The sequence below is a fragment of the Crinia signifera genome, chromosome 2 (assembly GCF_055691185.1).
Source record: "Crinia signifera chromosome 2, ASM5569118v1, whole genome shotgun sequence".
In the NCBI taxonomy this organism is placed as follows: Eukaryota; Metazoa; Chordata; class Amphibia; order Anura; family Myobatrachidae; genus Crinia; species Crinia signifera.
In genome coordinates, this window is record NC_139218.1 from 215,394,685 (window position 1) to 215,417,845 (window position 23,161).

Sequence of the window (23,161 nt, forward strand, 5' to 3'; positions counted from 1 at the left end):
CACAGCCACTCATAGCCATTAAAAATGGCCAGCCATTGACCAGTATTTTCTTCCTTCTTCACCTGGGGGGCTGCAACCTTCAAGCACTTTTGCATGGCCACCACGTCCCTCAGGACTTTCCCAACATCTTCTATCTTCAGGAGCTCTTTATCACTCCTCCTCTGCCCCGGCCTTGTGCTGGCTAATATTAGAAAATGCAAGGGCCAATGATGCTATTAGCTCACCTTAGCCATCTTAGATTTTTTTAAATGAAGCAGTCGCTCCTGTATAGGCGGTGGCCATGCAAAAGAGCTTAAAGATTGCTGTACACCAGGTGAAGAACAAAAAATCTGTGGAAGTCCTGGGTGTGGAAGTCCTGGGGGAGGTGACTGCCCCCATCTCTGACTCTCCTCTCTTCTCCTTCTCCCTCTGTATCTCTCTCTCTCTCTCCCTCCCACAGAGGTTAATACCCCTATAACAGTAAGTTATGTGATGAGGCAATATTATTGATATACGTATACATTTATACTGGTTGATGATTCTTTCTTTCTGATTTGCACTATTTTTATTCTTTCTTAATATTATTTTTACGGATTTTTTTTATTGATTTATGTACCTATCAATGCCCAATCCCATGTAGCTCCACCCACATTACTCACAGCCCCACCCACAAATACTAAGTGATCCTGACCCTTTAAAAAAAATAGTAATCCTTTACGGTAAGTGCCACTTCTGCTGTTCACCAGTCTTGCCCAGTGGTACAGGATGGAGAATGAGAGAGTGGGACCCCAAAGGTGTTTGGCAGAAAGAAAAGCAAGATTAGTATGTGGTGCTACTTTCTTCCCTTGTTGATCCTGATGCTAATTAGCAGAGCAGCACTCAGACCTGGGTTGGACCTGCACCTTATTACACCCTGAAGGAGTTACTATCCACATTTATAATAAGAAAAACTATACTTTTCAAATTGCTTATCTGCTTGTATAAAGTTAGATTAAAGATAGCATATACTGTATTATATTGTTCTATTAGTAATGCAATTAGCAAAGGTTATTACATGCAAATAGGTTCAATAGTGTGATTCTTTCCTTGTGTACAACTTAAAGGCTAGCGGTATGCTTGCAGACACTTACTAAACCTGAATCACAAATTGATGTGCTAATGTGTTAATGCAAATTACAACAACCTTTTTAACGCCTTAGTCAATACATTCACAAGTGGATACAATTCTGCAACATTGCTTATTTGCCTATGTTAATATGTAACTAGCCGGAATTGTATGAATTTCTGCGGCGGTATGATATACTGTATGTGAGTGGAGACTTTGCAAGCCCAGTCTCCTAGAGGACAGTTCGTTCTCTATGTGCTGTTTATCTCTGGTGTGTTAGTGCCGTACTCCCGGTGTTCAAGCCCTGGTGCGGCTCCTGGACGAAAGTATAGAATAGAAGCAGCAGGAGTAAGGTGATCACGATATCTGTGCTCTTACGCTTTACTCATTGGTGCGTCTGGATCGGGCTGTGTTCCGCAAACGGTGGCTCACCAGCTCTGACAGACTTGAATGTGGGTACTGATAAGTACCCACCTTACTGCTAACTCCATTCTCGACCCCCTCCAATCCGGGTTCCGCCCTTTACATTCCACTGAAACTGCCCTGACCAAAGTCACTAACGATCTAATATCGGCTAAATCCAAAGGCCTCTTCTCTATCCTCATCCAGCTTGATCTGTCGGCTGCCTTTGACACTGTTGACCACCCTCTCCTGCTCAACACCCTCCGCTCCTTTGGCATCACTGGCACTGTATTCTCCTGGTTCACCACATACCTCTCCAATCGCTCCTTCTCCGTCTCCACTCCGAGCTCCTCCTCTCCTACTACCCCGCAGCCAGTCGGTGTTCCCCAAGGGTCTGTCCTTGGCCCTCTCCTCTTCTCTCTCTACACCACCTCTCTGGGCACCCTCATCAGCTCCTATGGTTTTCATTACCACCTTTATGCTGATGATACCCTAATCTATCTCTCTTCCCCCGACCTATCCCCATCACTCCTGTCCAAGGTCTCCGAATGCCTCACGGCCATCTCAGCCTGGATGACCCAACGCTTCCTGAAGCTAAACATGGCTAAAACTGAACTTCTAATCTTCCATCCCCCGAACATCCCCTCTTCTCCCACTATCTCCATCAGTATTGGTGAAACCGAGATCACCTCCACCGACCAAACGCGCTGCCTCGGTGTCATCATTGACTCCTCCCTCTCTTTCACCCCCCACATTCGTGCTCTCTCACAGTCTTGCCGCTTTCACCTACGCAACATCTCACGCATCAGACCATTCCTCTCCACTGACGCGACCAAAATTCTCATTCACTCTCTTGTCATCTCCCGCCTTGACTACTGCAACATCCTTCTCTCTGGGCTACCTCTCACCTGCCTCGCACCTCTCCAATCCATTCTTAACGCTGCTGCTAGGCTCATCTTCCTCTCCCGCCGCTCTACCTCCGCCTCCCCCCTCTGTCTATCTCTTCACTGGCTCCCCATTCCTTTCCGAGTTCTCTTTAAACTCCTCACCACCACCTACAAGTCTCTCTCCTCCTCCACCGCTCCTTACCTCTCTTCACTGATCTCTATCCACACTCCCTCCCGTCCTCTTCGCTCCATCACTGACCGCCGACTGACCTCTCACCTAATCACCTCCTCCCACTCCCGTGTCCAAGACTTCTCTCGCGCTGCCCCCCTGCACTGGAACAACCTCCCGCCACCCATCAGGCTTTCTGATTCCCTTACCTCCTTCAAGCGCTCCCTCAAAACCCACTTTTTTCGACTAGCCTATCCCTCCTCCTATCCTCTTTTGATCCTCCTATCCTGCCTCTGTTCCCCTCCGTTCCTACTTATCCTATTGTTTTTCGTTCGTCCACCCACCTATTTTTAGTATGTTAACTCTTATGAGTAGGGCCCTCCTTCCTCACGTACTCACCCTACCCCTTTACCTCACCTGTGCTCCTGTCCTGTTCTTCCCTTCCTCTACTTCATCTTCAGTCACCTCTACAATTTTGACACCTACTTCTGAACTGATGCTGATTTTAGTTCTACCAGCTATACCCCTATTTATACTGTATTTTTCAACACACCCTGTACGTTACCTCGTAATTTTTTTGTTTGCTATGTACGGCGCTGCGGACACTTTGCGGCGCCTTATAAATAAACGTACTACTACTACTACTACTACTACTACTACTACTGATACATTTGGTGATGTGGGTGCACCCCATGGCGGTAATGTCCTATAGTGTCACCGGCAAACACAGCCAGGGCCGGATTATAATGGAGGCACAAGGGGTCAGTACCCCTGGGCCCCCCTCTAGCTAGGGGCCCCCTGTGGTTGGCATGTATTTTTTTTAGCTAAAGATTTTCTGCATGGGGGTGGGGTAGTGCTGCAGCTTCACCTATCTGCCAATGTGACAATGATTAATGGTGCTGAGCATCGGGAGCCAATGCACACTGACTGCACAAGTGTGCTGTGCATTACTGGGAGTTGACTAAGTCCCATGACACTTTGCACCAGAGGGCAGAGGCTGAGAGGTTTGTGCTGAGCTATGATTGGTGGAGCTCATTACATGCTTCTCAGGCCCATGGAGAACAGCAGCAGCAGCTTAGTCATGGGAGGGTTTTTAATCAGAGGCAGCACTAGGACTGTGAGGTCTCCCCCTGCAGTTACCCAAAGACCAAGTTTATTCTGCCTTTACTCTGTGTTTTGACAGTGTAATATTCTCCCATGCAGTTTGCAGCCAGTAAAGACAAGTGCAAGGGGGCCCCCCTGTTTAAAGTACCCCGGGCCCCCAGAAGGCTTAATCTGGCACTGAACACAGCATTAGGCATTCTCCATTGTCCCTGTGATGTATGCAGTGCAGACAGAGAAGTCAGTATAGTGAATGAGTGCAGAGTATGCCGCAAGCCCCCCCCCCATGATCCAGGGGCCCATGTGCCCCCACACCCTGAACCCATTATAGAGAATCCACCACAGAGAGCAATATGAAGTTTGAACATGGGGAAAGGGACAATTGGGACAGATAACCTGTGCACTAGTACCACGTATAATTTTGAATACAATTTGTTATATAATGATCCACTATTTTGTTATATCAAATGCTATTGCAAAAATACGTTTGTGGAGGTGCACCCTGGAGAGTAATAAATGGTACAATCAAAAGGAAGAAAAAAGTACTCTCTTTTTTTGGGGGCACGCTTAGAATTAAAACTTAACGTTTAATCATAAATTCATTTAAAATTGTTTTAGGAAATAACTGGACAGACACACATAAAACATACAAATGCTCTAGATACTCTGTTTTTGAGTTCTGTATTTATTGTGGATTGGTTTTTGTTACGGTAAGAGCTCACCTATTTAGGGAGAATTCTCTTTAGTCGCGGGAATCGGGATGCAGTTACAATCCCGACGGTCGGGATCCCGGCGTTCAGAATCCCGACGCCGGAATCCCGACCGCCGAAATGCCGACACTTTCTCCCTCCGTGGGTGTCCACGACACCCCTGGAGGGAGAATAAATTAGTGTGCCAAGCGTAGCGAGGCACCGGGCCCGCTGTGTGGCGAGCGCAGCGAGCCCGCAAGGGGGGCGATCCACGTCCCCCCCTTGTTGGCATTTCGGCATTCGGGATTCCGGCGTCGGGATTCTGAACGCCGGGATCCCGACCGCCGGGATTCAATACTGAATCCTTAGTCGCTGCCAATCTCACACAATTGGGGTGCCACAATATATATGGAGTGGACCGCGAATATTTTTTAAATTTTCTTACATTACACCAAAATATGATAAATGGTTCTCAGGTCACTCTGGTGTGATAAGCCAGAGATAATGTGCCTGAGAGAGTGCCAGTTTAGTACAGTCAATTGTTAGTGCAAAAAGATAAGATAGAGAAAAAAGAGGAAATTGGTGTCAGTACACCCCTGCAGTTTGTTTGTTGCAACGGTGACTGCTGCTGATTGCTCTATCCGGCCTGGCTCAACCAGACCTTACAATTGAGCGGGTCTATCCGTGCTACAGTTGCAGATTCGGGTTTGAAAAAAGTTGGGGTGTTCAAACTCTCAGTGTTAGAGTGGGTGACTCTCTGGTTAGCAAAGCCCTTGCAGGGAAATCTACCCCAATCAATAAAATTTTAACCCAGAAAGTGTGTAGCTTTCAAGAAAAGGTTAGTTGCCATATAAGGTGTCTGTACACGCTGCTTTCTCCCACATGCTTTTCAGTATTGGTGGGCGATGAGCGGTGTACTCTACCTTTCTGTGCGACTTGAAAATTATAGGCTGGATAGATATATTAGGTAAAAGAATGGAGCAACAGACTGAAAAAAGATATTGCTATAAAAATGCACTATGTCAGTAAATATAAGGTTTTGGGGGTAATCACAGTAACGTTTGAATATCAAATTTCTACCCTCATAAATTCATATGATATGTACCGCAGTAATTTCTGTACAAAAACTGTTAATACTCTCTCTGGGCAAAATTACTCTATAATAATTTTTACATAAGGATGGGATTATCGCTGAAGGTTGTTCAAAAAAAAGGTCTCTCTAAATAGAATACGTAGGTACTATCAATCAGTACATGACCAAATATATGGTATCCATTTCACCAGTAACTTTTTGGTGCACAACCTATAATTCAAATAGCCAGAGATTATTCACGAATTCTAATATATAGAATCTATCCCTCACTGGGGAGAATGCTGGAAAAATATCCTAGAGTCACCTGAATCTTTTAAAATATATTTATCACAGTGGCTCTCTGATATCCAGCATGAGGCACAAAAAAGCAGGAATTATGGGTCGTATTCACAAATGCTTATTGTTATGATCAGCCCCTTAACATAGCGGTGGTCTTACCACCGCCCAAAGTGCTGCTGTTTGCTGCCTGAAAAGGTGTCAGTCTGCCCAGAAAAGATCCCCGGATCCTCGATCCTGTGGCCTGATAAACAGGTGATAAAGGAGTCTGGTATCTCCCCAATAGCTGAAGGTGTAAGCTGGTTGTAGAATAGGATAGACAGCTGTTTCGCGGAGGTCCCGCTTCCTCAGTATCCTCAGGATATCCTCAGGATAAGTCGGACATGTTCCCCAGCAGCCAGTGGCGTAACTACTGTAAGGCAACCCCAGCTGCTGCTTGGGGGAGCAAGCAGCATTGGGGTCTGTGTGGGTGCCGGCACCCGCTCGACGCATTGACATGCTGCTGCCTGCCGCTGCCCACTGACTGAGCACCGGAGGTGATGTCAGCCGCAGTGCGGATGCGGCCATGGCAGAGATGACAAATCCCCCCACTGATTCAATTGACTGTATACAGAGCCAGCTATTGGCTACTGTGTACAGGATGGGTGGGCAGACGGGCATGCTAGGGCGGCCTGGGATACGTCAGAGCAAAGGGAAGCAGCAGTGTCTGCTGGTCTGTCTTCCTCTCTCCATCATGTGTGTGACACGATCATGTCACAAACTGGGAAACACGCTGCAGAGGAGCCTGGGGGGGGGGGGGGGGGGGTCAGGGGCGCCACAAACTTTTTGGCAGGATGGAGCAAAATGTATAGTTACTCCACTGCCAGCAGCTCTATCCGACTTGACACTTATTGTGCTATGTTTTACATATGATAAATTGCATGTGATTTATCACATGTAAAAGAGCTCCCTGGGAGCTGCAGGGGGAGTTCAAGGGAAAATACATTGCTTATGCTAAAAAGCACCCTATTTGGGCCGATTTCACCTGCTATATTGGAGCAATCCGTCAAAATCGGCTCAAATCAGACTTGTGTATGGGTACCTTTAATTAGAATAAAGCAAACTCCGAGATTGCATCGCTAACAGGTTGTACCTCTGGAAAATGAACTGTTCTGTTCTGTTGCAAAATTGGAACTGCACAAAATGTTACCGCATGTCACTCAACTTAATATGGAAGGCGGACTCACAATTTCTATAAGTTACTCATTCTACGATTGTAATTACCAAATTTTTCTATTGTGGTTACAATATTTGGAGAAAAGAACAGTTTATTACTAGCTCCTGTGAGTTATTAACTTAATATTTTATATGTGTAAATGATCACTTTTTTAAAATTCCCCTTGTGTTTTGTCCTTTACTTCTTGCTTCAGGAGATTGATGTCATTTGGCACAGACCTGGAGATAAACATCATTGTGATTGTAACATTAATTCTCCTTTCCAATGTCCTGCAATGCATATATACATATCCATTGTACTCATTGCTTCACACTGCAGCTCCATTTCAGCTTCAGGATTTAGCACAATGCTTACATCATGTATGCACGTCACACAGAACAGAACTAAATATACAGTGACCTACACAATAGATGAGCATTATTGGTGAACAATGTTGCCATGGCTCAGCCACGTGAAGCCCTTCTGACATTTATGGGGTGATTCAGGACCGCTCACTAAGCAGCAGTTGTTCACTGCTTAGTGAGTGGTATAATTCCGCCCGCTGCCTGGCCGAACACCAGAAAATGATTTCTCTCCCCTTCGGAAATAAAAGTCAGTCTAAACTGAATTGTATTTCCATCAGAGTCAGTGGGAAAACGGGGCGGGGGCTGGCGTCATGAGACCCACCTCTTCCAGGCATCGTCCCACCTGCATTCCCAGGGGAATGCCCATAAAATGCTGGGTGTTCCCCTACTTCCGCTCAATGTCCACCCCCTCTGGAGTGAATGGTTTAGCAAGTGCATGCACAGACCCCCCCCCCACACACACACACACACACACACGCACGCACGCTCTCCCATTCTCGAAGAATGGCATGCCGAGACTCAAAGTTATGGCGAGCTTGCAGGCAGGGCCGGCAACAGAAAACTTGGGGCCCTGTACACTGATATTTCTGGGGCCACCCGCCGCCCCCCATAATCCCGAACCGGCACAACCCTCTTCTGCATGGGCTCGTTGCTGGCTCCTCTGTGCCCCCCTTGTGGCTAACGCCCGGCGGCCAATGACTCCATTGCCTCCGGGAGTTATGCCACTGCACTTCTACATACACTACTACACTGAAATACAGCCATGCCTGGCTGCAGGGGCGTATCTAGAACCTTGTGGGCCCCATAGCAAAATCCCCCCCCCACCCATTATGACAAAGTCAGTGTTATACGTTATGCCAAGCAGAGCCAGGGGCGTAGCTATGGTTAGGCAGCCCCAGCCGTCGCGGGGGGGAGCCGGTGCCACTGGGGCGCAGCAGGGTCACGGCACTCTCAAAGACGAGCTCTGCTCAGTGCTCTGCTGCTGGGAGGAAGCTGGGTATATACTGTTGAGCCGCCTGTAGGTGGCGCTGCAGCGCACAGCTGAGCTCCTCGGCTGTCAGGAAGAAGCCCCTCTCTCTGTCTCAGGACATGGGGCTGCCTGATACACGGAGCTATGAATAGGTGACATGCTGATTTTACAGGTTTGTGTACCTTGTTGTGGGTGCCAGTTGCAGGGGCATGGACAGGGGAAGAAAAGTGTGGGCACCATTAATGTAAGCTGGTGGCCCAGTGAGTACTATGTCTTGGTAGCTGCAGTGGGAAGGGGGAGGACTGGGTATATGGAAACTGGGTGCCCTCCATTGCTTGTGGGGGTTATTTGCTTTAGTATTGGTGTTTGTAAGTATGCTGTATGTGTGTATGTATGTATACTTTTTGTGTATGCTCTGTGTGTCTATAGCGTGTGTATGTTTATAAATATGCTGTATGTGTGCATGTTGTATGGTATCTGTGGTTGTATGCCATGTGTGTATGCTGTATGTGTGTGTGTATGTAAATATGCTGTGTGTGTGCATGTATGGTATCTGTACCAGTATGCCATGTGTGTGTCCGTGTATGTCCTTTGTGTCTAAGGTATGTGTGCTTTAATGTCCTGTGTGTGAATGGTATGTGCGTGTGTGTGTGCGTGTCTGTATGGCATGTCCTGTGTGTATGTATGGCATGCGTGTGATTACTGTAGTGTGCATGTATGTTCTGTTTGTATATATGTATGGTATGTGCGTGTATATGATGTGTGTCTGTATGGTATATGTGTGTGTTTGTGATGTGTGTCTGTATATATGGTATGTGTGCATGTATGTCCTGTTTGTATATATATGTATGGTATGTGCATGTATGGTATGTGTGTGTATGGTATGTGTGCATGTATGCCCTGTGTGTCTGGTATCTATTAGCCCCTGGTCCCTGGATGCCAGCATTCAGTATTGCGTCACTAGCATCCCTAATGCCTTTAGAAGAGCGGCCGCTGAACTTGAAATGAGTTAGGATGCCAATGCCGTAATACTGACAGCTAGAATCCTGATTGGTGAGTATGAAGGAAAGAGCGGAGCGAGACAGCGAAACGCTATGAAGAGAGTGGGGGTGTGAAGGAGAGAGAAATAGAGAGACAGTGATGGAAAGAAAAAGAAAGTGTCAGAGAGAGAGAGAGAGAGAGAGAGAGAGAGAGAGAGAATCAGACCCTTTATATATTTTGCAATGGGACCCACAAGGTTCTAGTTATGCTCCTGCACCCCAATTGTTTGCCCTGAGTTGCTGGCAGCAGCACCAGAGCACCCTGACCTATGATCATCCTTTCTCATCTCCCAAAGCAGCAGCGTGTCTCCTGGGCAGCAGAACTTGCTGCTGCAGTGCAGACTCCACCCTTCCTGTCCTAGAGACCAACCAAGCTATCACACGCGCAGAGCCCAGGAGGAGCGGCCATCACAGAGCACCCGTCATGACCTTCAAGATAATGGTTGTGACCCACTGCCATCCCCGCGCTTCAGTGTCCTCTCCTGGCTGCAGTTCTAGCATCTGGTAAGATGTGTTTTGCTTGGTTTCGGGTCAGGAGATGGGGTAACTGGCGCTCATTTAGGCTGGTGCTCTCTTCCCAGAGGCTGCCCCGGTTCCTGCTGCTGGCCGTGCATGGGGGATAGAGGTGGTGTCAATGGTGCCTGCAGCAGCACTGGAAATAACTTTCAATATGGCAGCTTAAAGTGCAATGTATGTACACTTCTAAACCTAGTAGCTTCCATACCCCTTCCCTACCACCAGTACTGCCTATCCCTAATCCACCTTGGCCTCTCCCTAACCCGTTATAGCATACTTACGGCTAATTGTTGGCTGTTGACATTCCGTTGTTGGCATACTGATGCGCTTAAATGTTCCAGTTTCAGTGTTCTAATGGCAGTTGGGATGCCAGTGTCGATATACTGAACACCAGCAACCTGATTGCCTGGAAGCTGACCTCATTCAATATATATCGGGTTTCACCATGTGTGCATAATGTGTTATATTCTGTAATGGGCATTACGGTGTGTGGCATAATGTGTAATTGACTTTAAGGTGTGTGGTATAATGTGCAATGGGCACTACGTTGTGGCATAATGTGGCATAACTTTGTGTGGCTTAATGTGTTATGGACATTACAATATGTGGCATAATGTGTAATGGGCTTTATGGTAAGGGGAATAATGTGTAAGGGTCATTATGGTGTGTAGTATAATATGTAATAGACATTACAGTGTGTGGCATATTGTCTAATAAGCATTGCCACACACCCTTCATGGAATGCTATAGGTTCCAAAAAATGGGAGGGGGGCGCCAGATTTTTTTTGGCTGGGGGGAGCAAAATTTCTAGTTACGCCACTGAGCAGAGCCCTTTTTACACCAGGCAGAGTCCCTTTTTACATTTTATACCTGGCAGATGCCCCTTTGTGCCACACAGATCCCCCATTACACATTACAGAGTCACTGTTGCGCCAGGCAGAGCTCCTGTTACTGTATATCTTATGCCAGACAGAGCCCCTTTATACCAGGCAGAGCCAGCGGTATATATTACGCCAGGAAATACCCCATTACCCCACACAGAGTCCCGGTTACACCGTGCAGAGTCCCCATTATGTCAGACAGAGCTTCCGTCACACCACACATTGCGCCAGGAACAGCCACCGTTACACCAGGTAGAGCCCCTATTAAACCACGCAGAGCACTTTATGATAGGTAGAGATGGAGAGGAGGGGAGGGAGGGAGAAAGAGGATAGATAGGGAAAGGAAGAGAGAGGGGGATCAGTTATTACCTGTGGTCAGTAGCTGCATTGGACTCCATTGCGGGCGGGCACTTCCCGGCATTAAGCCCCACCCCTAAACACCCGTGAATCGTCTGTTTCTGTTTCCTCTATGCAGCTGCAGCCTTCCTGCACCCTCGGCATAACAACAGACATGAGGGAAGGGTAGAAGGCGGCGCGATTCTTTGGGTGGGCGGTTGTGGAACAGATCTGCGGTCCGGACACTTTGAGTGATACATCAGCGCTGGCATGCGCTGCGGAACCCTGCAGGAGAGACCTGGGGCACACTGTCACACAAATGAGTCGGGCCGCACATGGACACCAGACTGCCATGGCCAAGATGGGCCCTGGCTGGGCTCTGGGGCCCTTCAGATTGCCGGGGCCCGTCACACATGTCCCCCTTGACCCCTTCCCTGTCGCCGGCAATGCTTGCGGGATGAACAAAGGTGGCTCCAGCTGTATACATATATTTTCTAAAGGTGTTTCAGGATCTCAACCTTGTCCATGCACAATAGTGTGCACCCAATACCAAATGCTTGCTAGATTAGGGAGACTCTAGACAGACACAAACTACCACACAACAGTAGCTGCCGAGGCAAAAAATCTGGAGTAATCTGATATTTGAGTTGGGTGTGCATTTAGCCAAGTCCAAATATGGCTATGTGGCTTCAACTGTGCTGCATAATAATAATATTGAACCTTGGGGAGTATGAGGCCACCTCCCGACCTGGGTCTGGTCAAGGTACCAAGCATTAATCGTGCTCATTTAATAGCACTGATTAAGGAGGACAAAAGACTAATAGGGCCAGAAAATTCGAAAGTGAGATATTTGGGGGAGTTTTTTTTTCCCATTTTTTAAAGTGGCAATCATTTACAGTGACAGATCAGGTTGATTATGCCATGTAATTGATTGACGCTTGAAAAAAGTGGGAAAAATCTCCCAAAATCTCTCACTTTCTTATTCTCACACCTTATTACATTTGATCTGTCTAAAAAATTTCCAATATATACAGTATATACTTGCCAATGCTGGAGAGCATATCAGGGCCGTAACTAGGGGGGGGCTGGGGGGTCACGCGCACCGGGCGCTGGAGGTGAGGGGCGCTGTGAGGTCCTGTGACAGGTATGTCCGTCCATCTCCTACTAGCGCGGCTGCAGGAAGCGCTGATGACTTCGAAAAGACTTGCCGGACGCTGATTGGCTGAATTCAGCCAATCAGCGTCCGGCAAGTCTTTTTGAAGTCATCAGCGCTTCCCGCCGCAGCGCTAGTAGGAGACGGACGAAGTCAAAGTAAGATGCGGCTGCGGCTTCTGCGGCTTCAACGGTGAGAGGACTGTGCGGGGAGGGGGGGGTCTCCGGCGCCAGGGACAAGGCGTCATTTGGACGGTCCCCCCTGTCAGCTGCTAACTAAGCAGCGGGGAATAAACGCTGTGCGCATGCGCACAGCGTCTATTCCCGCAGCCAGGGGGCTAGGGGCATGGCTAGAGGCTCACAGAGCCTCTGGGTCATGCCCCCATAGCGGCAAAAATGGGGGCGTGGCCTCGCGGGAGAGCAGCGATTATAGGCCACGCCCCCAAATTAGGCCACGCCCCCGAAAATTTTGACGCGCCTCCGGCGCGCAGCAGCATCACTAGGGGGGTGGGCACCAAAAGACTGCCTTGCCCCGGGTGCCGGAAACCCTAGTTTCGGCCCTGAGCATATAGAAGTTTGGGTTAGAAACCATTTTAATTAGATTAACTCTTTCTGTCATAGTCAAAGGCAGTTTGCCCCATATTGCCACCTTAGTACAGAGAAAAGTTAGCTGAGGAATAATATTCAAGGGAATAGGATTCTAAGAATAATTGGATTTGCCCCAATTATTAGACCTGAAAATTGACGAAATGGGGGGAATTTACTAAAGGAAATTTGTAAAAAAATAGGAGCATTTGTATCCGGAAATACACTTATTTTTGACATTTACTATCCCCAAAATACGGCAATTCGTAGTCGTATTGATGTGCTATAAATACAAATTGCCGTATTTTCGGGATAGTAAATGTCAAAAATAAGTGTATTTCTGGATACAAATGCACCTATTTTTTTACAAATTTCCTTTAATAAATTTCCCCCAATGTGTTAATGATTTCAATGGCCCTGATCATAGAGACCATGCTGTATTTAAGAGTCAGAGCCCCACATACAAGTAAAAAAAAAAAAAAAAAAATTAAAATAAAGATTTATTTAATCTAAAAATATTTTAAGATGGATATAATAATAATAAACTAACCTTTTTCCTGTTTCTGCCAGTCACATTCCTCAGGGCTTACCTTCCAAATGTGCTGTTGTCCCTCAGGCTCATCTTTTCTCCAGATTCCAGAGGGCTCTGCATACCCTGCTGTGGTGTCCACCATTATTGCCAGCTACTGCTGGGCAAGTCTGACAGACAGTGGAGCTGCCAAGGTGAAGAGCAGCACCTCCTCGTTGCGGGACGCACGTCTCTGACAGTGCCGCTGCAGGATTCCTGTAGTATATAGGAGGCGGAACCCTTAGCGGCATCAAACCATGGATGCAGGAAGGGAGAAGAGACCGTTCTCTGACTGCAAAGGTTCCAGGATGGGACCTCATTCACAGACCTGACCTGGACTCTGCTGTAGGTGAGAGAGGCTGCAGTGTGCAGTGTGGCATAATGTGTATAATGGATCTACTTGGAATAATTTGTATACGTGACTCTACCTGGCATGTGTAAAAATGACTCTACCAGGCATAATGTGTGTTATGGGCTCTACCTGGCATAATGTGTATAAGCAATTCTTCCTGGCATCATGTGTGTTATGGGCTCTACCAGATGTAATATTTACAAGGGGCGTTAACTGGCATAATGTATATAGGTGTCTCTGCCTTGCATAATGTGTAAAAGGGGCTCTACCTGGCATAATGTGTGTTGTGGACTCTAGCTGGCATAATGTGTGCAATCGGCTCTACCAGACATAGGGGGAAATTTACTAAGATGTGTATTCTACTTCACATGTGATGTTGCTATGGGCAACCAATCAGAAATCAGAAATAAGCATCTTAGTAAATTTCCTCCATAATGTGTAAAAGAGGCTTTAACTGGCATAATGTGTGTAAGCTACACTACCTGGCATAATGTGTACAAGGGTTCACTTACTTTCAGCTTCTCCATAGAGTTCTGTAAAGATACAAGCAACACTCTTAATATGGCCAGAAGCTAGGGGTGCCAAACTGAGTTCATATCTTGGCCCCTGCACATACCCCCCAACATTAACCCTCACCCATACAACCATTTGTCCTCGTACCTCACCCAACATGAACCCTCACACCTGCACACCTTTAGCCCTTACACCTCCCCAGCTTCACCACCATTAGCCCTCATACTGTACCTCACCCAACATTAACCATAACACCTCTACAACCATTAGCCCTCATACCTACCCTACATTAGCCCTCACACTTCGACACTTAGGTAGAGATGCTTATACACATTATGCCAGACAGAGCCTGATACCGTACCTCCACCAACATAACTTTCATCTCCCTCACTATTAGCACTCACACCTCCACCAACTCCACCGTTATTAGCCCTCACTTTTCCTCATAGTCAGCATTATCATTAGGAATGGTTGAGGAGCTGTCAGTTGGCAGCAACCCTCTAACTGTGATTGGGATTTATCATGATATTGTGATTCTCTAATCTGCCCTCTATAAAAATAAAATGAGCAGAAAATGTATGTTTCACAATTTTTTTAGATGTTTCACCAATACTATTTATCGGGCTGTCCAATCAGAATGCCTGATAAAAAAACACATTTCATTGCGTTCAGTGAAACCTCTGTGTTTTTGGCTCGCTCATGTTGGCAAAACATAATCCACAATAAGACTTGGCACATACCATCTTATTGGAGCCAGGTGATTAGCCCCTGGCATCTCCTGGCCAGACAATTGGATACAGCCAATAAATTAACAATAACTCTGTGATGTGTGTGCAGCACAGAACCTCAAACACAGCAGAAATCTTTATATTGGAAGGTATTACAGTCCAGTGTGTCCATTCAAATATATATCAGTTAGTATAGTAATTTGTTTCCTGCAATAAAATGTATGAATCAGAATTAATTTAAAAAAAATGGACAGAGCAGAGCAGAGGTTTCACTGCCTTGACCATGATGGTAAATGAGGCTACTACTGTGTATGTGTGGTGCCATCTTGTTCAATATGAGACAGTTACAGACCTGATCCCTATTCGGACGCTGGCTGATGTTTGTGCTACTGCACATGCAATATTTCTATTTGAAAGCAGATAGCAGTGTAAGTGACAGGGGGTGGCCGTGTGGGGGTGGATCCTGGCGATTTCATTGGCGTGCCCTCAAAAAACAGTAGGCGCGCCCAATGAAATGTTGGGAGTGTCCAGGAAAACGCAGGCATTCTTAGGCCTGCTAGGGGTTGGGTGGATGACACCACCTGCAGGCCAGAAGCAGCTGTTTTGTTTGCTGCTGCCGGTGGCTGCAAACCGCAAGGACCAGAGGAAAAGTAATTCCATGGTGAGTTAAAATTAAATGATTTTTCCTCTAGGTGGCTGGAGGCAAATGGATGTGTACATACACATCCATTCACTGCCTCTGCAAACCTATTTGCAAGGCGCGATTTCGCAGGGCAGGAGGCTGATACAGACCTGTCCACACAACTGCTGAATTCGGCCCTAGGTTAGTGCTCTACAGTCAGAGAAGCAAGTCTTCTACTTGGCTCCAGTGAGACCGGTGAATACCTGCCATCCAACAGATTTTCAGTCAACAAGAATGTGTGCTTTTGCGTGGGCACACTTTTGCACACCCATTAACTTATCAATTACTGTACATAAAATTCAAAGCTACAGTATAATATAAATACTGTATATTTATGGATAGCTTTACTACCCAGCTCCAATTCCCAGAGCACTGTCAAATTCTATTAAGTTGCTTGTTTAGGCATCAGTAGAGTCTATGCACTTGTTGGCAATACTGAGCAAACTAATGGAATCTTCATTATGTTGTCACATTCAAAAAAAAAAATAAACTGTTGTTTTTTGTTGTTGACATTTTTGTTGTTTTACTGCAATCTTCCCTTAAAGGTAATGTACGATCAATATTGTGTGAACAATGTCCTACATTTCATTAACGTCATGTTCTTTTAAATTATTTCAGAAAATATATAGAACAATGAACATTGATTTGAGGAAGGCTGTGTTTAGCTTTGACTTTTGGGTCAGGTCACTCAAACTGTTTAAGCAAAAGCTAATAAAATCAGGCATATTATACATTTAAAAAAAAGCTATTGATATGGCTGAAAAAGTGAAAATATGGCTGGAGTAATAAGCAGCAGAGTTATCACATCTCAGATTTGAATGCAATGGATCAGTGCCAGATTAAGCCTTCGGCCCATTGGCCCATTGGCAGATAGGTGAAGCTAAAGCACTACCCCACTCCCATGCACAAAACCTTTAGCTAAAAAAAATATAATTTTTTTTTAAAAAATACATGCCAACCATAGGGGGCCCCTAGCTAGAGGGGGGCCCCTAGCTAGAGGGGGGCCCAGGGGCACTGACCCCTTGTGCCTCCATTATAATCCGGCCCTGCAATGGATGTATCAATTATCACATACAGACGCCTTATCAAGGAATGCCTCATACTCACAAGACCCAGTGACCCCCAGTGCTGTAAAGTGAGCTGCCACTTTGCAACATCACTTTACTGCACCTGGTGTCACACAGCAGTGCAGGAGAACCCGATGACCAGCAGCCCTCACCCTATGGGGGATGCAGCAGCATTATACAGTGGAGGGATCACAGAAGGTATTGCGATAGCTGCTGTGTTCCCTTCTACTTACATTTGGTGGAATAATTGCTCTTTGTGGCTAACCCCTATGTTCAATCAATAATGAATTGTGTCTCTGTTTAATAGGGAAGGTATAGCAAGAAAGTGGGGGGACAGGGTGACAGGGTGACATGAGCTTGCTCCTGGTGCCGTAGCTCCATGCTACTCCTGAAAAAGGTTGAATATCACTGCTCTGAAGGGTCATGCCAGTATTTAGCATGGACTGAGCAGCCCTCGATTTAAAAAAAAAACATATGTTGAAGCTTATAGATTTGGGTCAGTCAGGCACCTTACACATGGAGCTATTGCTCCTACATAGCTTTATAGTGACAGCTGCTGTAGGTTCATATAGATAGAATTTCCAGACTAAAGCTGTGTACACACGGTGCAATATCGCTGCCAATATGGTCGTTATTGACCATATTGCCAGTGATTTGTTTGTGCTGCAGCAATAAATTGCTGGGTGATTGCTCCCGTGATCAGCCTCCTCATGGTCGCCGCTCCTACGATCAGATATTTCCCTCTGCGGCTCCCCCGGCATAATACCTGTTCATCAGCAACCATCTCTGGTCACTGATGAAAACTGGACACTGAGCAATATATTGCAGCACTGTGTGTACACCGCTTAAGGGCCTAATTCTGGTTCACTCGCAAAGGAAACTCTCTCTTTAATGAACAAAACCATGTTCACTGCAGAGGGGGCAGATGTAACATGTGCAGAGAGAGTTAGATTTGGGTGGGGCTTGTACTTCAAACATATCTATATTGCAGTGTAAAAATCAAGCAGCCAGTACAGATGCTCTCTTCATTTTCGCCAGCGTAGTAGTTGCTCATATCTGGTGGCTGGCACACCAACAAACTCATGTGTCCAATGCCAAGAATTTACTAAAGAATGATTCAATCTACATCAATTAACATCAATCTTGTGTTTCAGGGTCAAAATTACACATTTATTAACAGGTGACTTTTGCATTGATTTAAAAAAAGTATAACAACATTCTAATGAAAAAATTCTATGTCATTAAATGTGCATTTTAGATCCTGAAACACCATTGATGTTAATTGATTTGAAATCAATCAAAAGGGCCCTTTCTCCCGATTACATAGATGTCTTCCTTGTTATCTCTTGGTGTAGGTGGGGTCCGAGGAGCAGAATCTGGTTGCCCTAAGCATCTGACGAGGATAACACCATTTTACCCTATATCAGTCTTTTCCCAAAATAAAAAGACACTGTTGAACAATCAACAGAAACCAAGCACTTCAGTCCAGTACCTTTGTACAAGTAACCACAGCTAGTTGGTTAAAGTAGAGATGTGCTGGCTCGGATACCCCAGATCCGAGCTCGCATGAACGGTAGCAATCCGAGCTCGGGCTCGGATCCGTGCGCATGAGCAAAACATCATTGCCCGTGCCGGATACTCGCGAGATCTGGACTGCTATATGAATAGCAAGCGTCTGGCGCAATTTGTCACTCCTGAGTTAGGAGGTTTAGGGATAGGAGTGTGCTTAGTACTGTGTGGAACTTTGTTAGGTTAGGTAGATTTTGTACTGAAGCTGTGGTTTTTTTTGCTGCTGGGGCAACTGCCAGTGGATACTAGTGCAACTGTCTGCTCTGCTCTCTGGTGGTGTGTGCTCTGCACTGTCAGTGGCTGGCTGCCAGCCCAGTCAGTACTACCTCTACCTGGCCATTTCAATCAGACATGTGTACTGTTGTTAAACTTATTAACCACTTGTATACCAGTCTACTTGTGCATCTGCTCTATAATACCTCCCTGCTTTTGCATTTTTTTTGCAGCCTTATATAACTAGTAAACATAATATCTGCTGGTGCATCTACTGTAATGAGTCTGAAATATAAATAAATATTTATAAATTAACAGTGTACTGGTGCATCTACTAAATAAAATAATATCTCTGCTGGTCCATATTAATTACACTGCCATAGATATAATATCTCTTTGGTGGTGCCTAATTAATTTACTGCTGTATATACAATCTCTCTCTGGTGGGGCATAATTAATTTACTGCCGTATATATAATCTCTCTCTGGTGGGGCATAATTAATTTACTGCCGTATATATAATCTCTCTCTGGTGGGGCATAATTATTTTACTGCCCTATTTATAATATCTGGTGGGGCATAATTAATTTACTGTCATATATAATATAATATCTCTTTGGTGGTGCCTAATTAATTTACTGCCGTATATATAATATCTCTCTCGTGGGGCATAATTCATTTACTGCCGTATATATAATATCTCTTTGGTGGTGCCTAATTCATTTACTGCCATATATATAATCTCTCTCTGGTGGGGCATAATTAATTTACTGCAGTATATATAATACCTCTCTATTGTTGCGTCTACTGCCATATATACTTGCACTCCAGTGGTGCTGTCCTGTGGTGTAATATATTGCGAAACTCCACAAAAATAATGGAGATCCAAAATATGGAGAATCTATTAGGGAAAGATGAAGCGCTGCTTCCTTTTCCTTCCCGAATCTGCTGCAAATGCAAGTAGTAATGATGACATAGACGGTGATATGCCATCAACGTTGTCTGCCAAGGCCGATGTTTCTTAATCTGCTGCAAATGCAAGTAGTAATGATGACATAGACGGTGATATGCCATCAACGTTGTCTGCCAAGGCCGATATCCAGTGTCAAAGTACGGGGCATGTAAAATAAAAAAAAAACAAAGTTGAGTAAAAGGAGGACTAAAATAAATAACTTCAAATCATTGGAGGAGAAACGTAAAATTCTAAATGTGCCATTTCCACGGAGTGGCAAGGAACGGTTAAGGCCCTGGCCTGTATTCATGACTGGTGGTTCAACTATACATGACCATGCAAGCTCTCCTACTCCCCTCTTTAGAAATTTGAACAGATTTCAGCTGTCAACAAAAACACAGCAAACATCTCTGCCTACTAAAGAAGACATGTTATCACAAATCCCCAAGGAGAGTCCAAGGGTTCTGGTGGTTGCGATGCCTGACCTTCCCATCACTGTACGGGAAGAGGTGGCTCCTCCCACCATTTTCAGCACTCCCTCTGCATATGCTGGAGGGATCACCCACCCTGATTTAGATAATTAAGGTGTCCATGTTGTACACTAGGAGGAGGATATTGATGTACTGTAGCTGGCACTGAGGAGGAAATTGACAAAGAGGATGCTGAGGTGGTTTGTTTAAATGAGGCACCAAGGGGGGAAACAGTTGTTGTCAATGCGATGAAAAAGCCCATAGTCATGCCTGGGCAGAGGACCAATAAATCCACCTCTACGGTCTGGATTTATATATTTGTATTGCCATATGTAGCTTATGTAAAGCTCCAATAAGCAGGGGTAAGGATCTTGCCCACCTAAGGACATCCTCCCTTATACATCACCTGAATACCCTTCATAAATCAGTGTTTAGTTCAGGAACTGTGATTAGCAGTCCAGGGACACCTAAATCCCTTGGTCCTCCTTGTCAATTTCCTCCTCGATCCGGATCGGGTGGAGTCCTGCAGGCCATGTCACCAGCATGACTGACTCCTCTTCTATCCAGGATTCCTAAAGAGGATCCTGCAGTGCTACGCCTACTACTGCCACTGCTGCTGTTGCTACTGGGAGTCGGTCATCATCCCAGAGGGGAAGTCGCAAGACCGCTACGTCTTCCACTAAGCAATTGACCGGCCAACAGTCATTTGCCATGAGGACGAAATACGACAGCAGTCATTCTATGGCAAAGCAGACAACTGCGGTCTTGACAGCTACGTTGGTATTAGACATGCGTCCGTTGTCCACCATCAATGGAATGGGATTTAGGCAGTTGATGGAGGTATCATGTCCCCAGTACCAAATCCCATCTAGATTCCACTTCACTAGGCAGGCGATACCCGTACAGGGATGTCAGAAAAAGTGTCCTCAGTGCCTTGAAAAATGAGGCTGTACCCACTGTCCACTTAACTAAGGACATATGGACAAGTGAATCAGGGATAACTAAGGACTATATGACTGTGACAGCCCACTGGGTAGATGCATCGCCTTCCGCAGCAACAGCAGCATCTCCTGCATGCCAGCTCCTTCCAAGGCAGAAACCGGTGTATCACCGGTTTCAGGAAGAGGCACAATGCTGACAACCTCTTAGAGAAACTGAGGGAAATCATCTCCCAGCGGCTTACCCCCAGTAACATTGTGTGGGCATTACACATGGGCAAGCGACAGTAGCGTGACAGGAGCGTGCAGGAGATGCTTGCTGTGGTCTGCAAAATTCGCGGATGCTTTCAACTTTCTGCCACTGCCTGCGGAAGGCTTGAGCAGCAGCAAAACTCCTCAATCTGCCCTGCCATCAGGTTAAACAAGCAGTGGCGAAGCGCTGGAACTCCACCCTCTATATGCTGTAGATAAAGGAGGATCAGCAAAGCACTTTTATAGCTTAGTATTTCCGGCCCTAAATAAATTCCTGTGCAGAGCATTAAAAAAATATGCAAAATTGCTGATTAAATATACATATCTTTATAGTGTATATAACCTACTTCGTCATATAAAGAATTCCAACTGACCATACATTATGGGCCTTATTCTGCTTGGTACGGTGGGACCGTATACGGGCGGATCGGGTTGTTTTTTCATCTGCGCATGCATAGCTTTTGCAATGCGCAGATGCGGCGACCTCACACTGCTCACGGACAGGTCTCTACGTGCGAAAACACCTGTCCGCAGGAGTATAGTCATTGTGGGTGGCAAGTGCGCGTTTTTAGGGGAGCGGCTGGAATAATGAGGAAAACTGGGCGAATGCGATGTGCATTTTGGCCCAAAAACAGGCGGACGCCAAAGATAGCTCCAGACCACCCATAGAGATAGCGTATGAGAGCGGACGCCTGGGTCTGCTAATTAACGCTGATTACTACACCTGAATGTAATAAGCAATGCTGCAGCCTATTAAGTGAAAACCATGATTTCACTACCTGCAAGCCACACACAGCCCTTAAACACATTGGAAGCATATCTTTCTACACTTCTCTACATGTAAAGGTTGTTTTCATTTTAGGTAAGATTCATTCTAAGACCTGCTTAAATATGTCAAGGTAGTTATTTTATAACCATCTACACCCATTCAGTAAGTGTTTTTGTATACTTTAAAAAGCAGGACACTCAATTCACAGAAGTCGACATGTGTCAACTTTTTCACTGTAACACCAACAACTTTATTTAAAAGTAAAACCAATGTGGGGACACATAGATAGTGATTAAAATGCAACATTAGAACATAATAAATATACATGAGGGTTAAAATGTTGTTTTTCCTTTAGCTCTTCAGAAAGGTGGTTTGTCCACCGAAACAGGCTGTCGGGCTCACTGGGCTGCATGAGGCTGCATGATTGGTCGCAGGTTTTATGATTTTCACCATGAACTTGAAGGAGTGATCATCCACTATAAGTTAATGAATGGACCTTACTATGCTTATTTACAATATGTTGCCATGTACTTGAAATCCATCTTTTTTATATGATACATTTATTATAAAAATTTGAATTATCACCAGTGGTGTGCTGATTTCTCTCCTTCCCAGTGGAGGTTATGGTATGCAATTTTTTATGTGATCAGCACCCAATATATGTTGTTTGAGCAGTGTGCTTCTTTTCTCTATTGAACTATATATATATATATATATATATATATATATATATATATATATATATACACACAAAACATCGGCACTCACCTTTCCTAGTTTTGGGGGTGCCCTATGGCTTGTGACCACATTGAAATATCCGTATTATCCAAAGGACTATCATTTGTACCAAGCCATTCTCCAGTTCCATTTGATTGGACATTAGACTGCTACAAGTTTGGGCGAACTCTCAGATTGAGAGAACACTTTAAGGACAAACCCACGGCCGACCCTGTAGGTGTCGACATACCAGCTCAATTAAAGAAATTATTGCCCAAATCAACATTTGATCCCCAGGTATCCAATCCCTCAATAAAGACCTTCACATGCATGATGGAGGCTGCAGGTCAAGTTACACCTGCCCCTGCAGATTTACAGCGCAACAATTTATCTGGGCAGGAGAGGGAAGCCCTGAAGGGATTAAAAGCTAGAACAGATATCGTGATCCACAAGGCGGATAAAGGTGGGTCAGTGGTTGTGCAGGACTTATCAGACTATGTCACTGAATGTATGCGACAATTAGCAGATGTACAGGTATATGAAGTTTTACGCAAAGACCCCACTCAGGTCTATAAAAAAGAGTTGGACAATTTAATTGGCGTAGCAACACGTGATGGCATCATTTTGGGTG

The 23,161-nt window shown here is 45.5% G+C and overlaps 1 long non-coding RNA gene across 3 annotated transcripts in view; it reads left to right on the forward strand.

The window, feature by feature from the left end:
• The window catches only part of LOC146058971 (uncharacterized), a 67,163-nt gene that overhangs the window by 41,540 nt on the left and 2,462 nt on the right, over nucleotides 1–23,161 (forward strand). The window contains exons 3-5 of one of the 3 annotated variants that reach the window (XR_014470071.1): nucleotides 9,568–9,775; nucleotides 13,312–13,658; nucleotides 22,169–22,331. This is a non-coding gene — a long non-coding RNA (uncharacterized LOC146058971). Of the gene's footprint in view, nucleotides 1–9,567; nucleotides 9,776–13,311; nucleotides 15,946–22,168; nucleotides 22,332–23,161 lie in introns of those variants that run through there. The other 2 variants (XR_014470072.1, XR_014470070.1) reach the window with 2 other exon arrangements.